Source organism: Haliotis rufescens, unplaced genomic scaffold (assembly GCF_023055435.1).
Source record: "Haliotis rufescens isolate VD_foot unplaced genomic scaffold, xgHalRufe1.0.p SCAF_22, whole genome shotgun sequence".
Taxonomy (NCBI): Eukaryota; Metazoa; Mollusca; class Gastropoda; order Lepetellida; family Haliotidae; genus Haliotis; species Haliotis rufescens.
This window is the reverse complement of record NW_025963913.1, coordinates 7,461,272-7,461,876: the sequence shown is the minus strand read 5'-3', so window position 1 is coordinate 7,461,876 and position 605 is coordinate 7,461,272.

Here is a 605-nt window from a genome sequence, read left to right as displayed (position 1 = left end):
ATGCCCAAAGGAATGTGTTTCAACTTCGTTGAAAACAGAGATCTCGACATGCAAACGACAAACATATCGCAAAAGGGTGTAACACTTTATTCATGGCGTGTTTGTCGTTCATACAAGGTTTTGGGGTGTCAGGTGGTATCTAACAGAGACTGTATGGGCACACAATGGTATGTGATCGCTCGTTCGAGTCTTGTGACAATACAAAAAAAAGAACCACAACATCAATGCCCTCATAAAAATGTCTCAACTTTCTGTATCGGCGATGTTTAAAATTAGGCCTATATGTAGTTTCAAATTGTTTCATTTTTTCGAAGTTTTTAAATTATATGTACCATTTTCACTTCACGGAGTGAGAAGTACTTTACGTGTCAAAGCTCGCTATAAATGTATCAAATTAGCTCGCATAATATTGAATTGTGTTTTCATCCGTTTGACACCTTGTTAGTAAAATAATGTTCCATACAATATTATTCCAGTCTCATCAATGTGGGTATGTTGCATCTGGATATTTTTCAAGTAATATTTGTGTGCAGAAAATCGTGATACATTTTCATAAGTACAGAATGAATTTTACGAAATGTGGTTGTGGTAATCAATAATCTTCA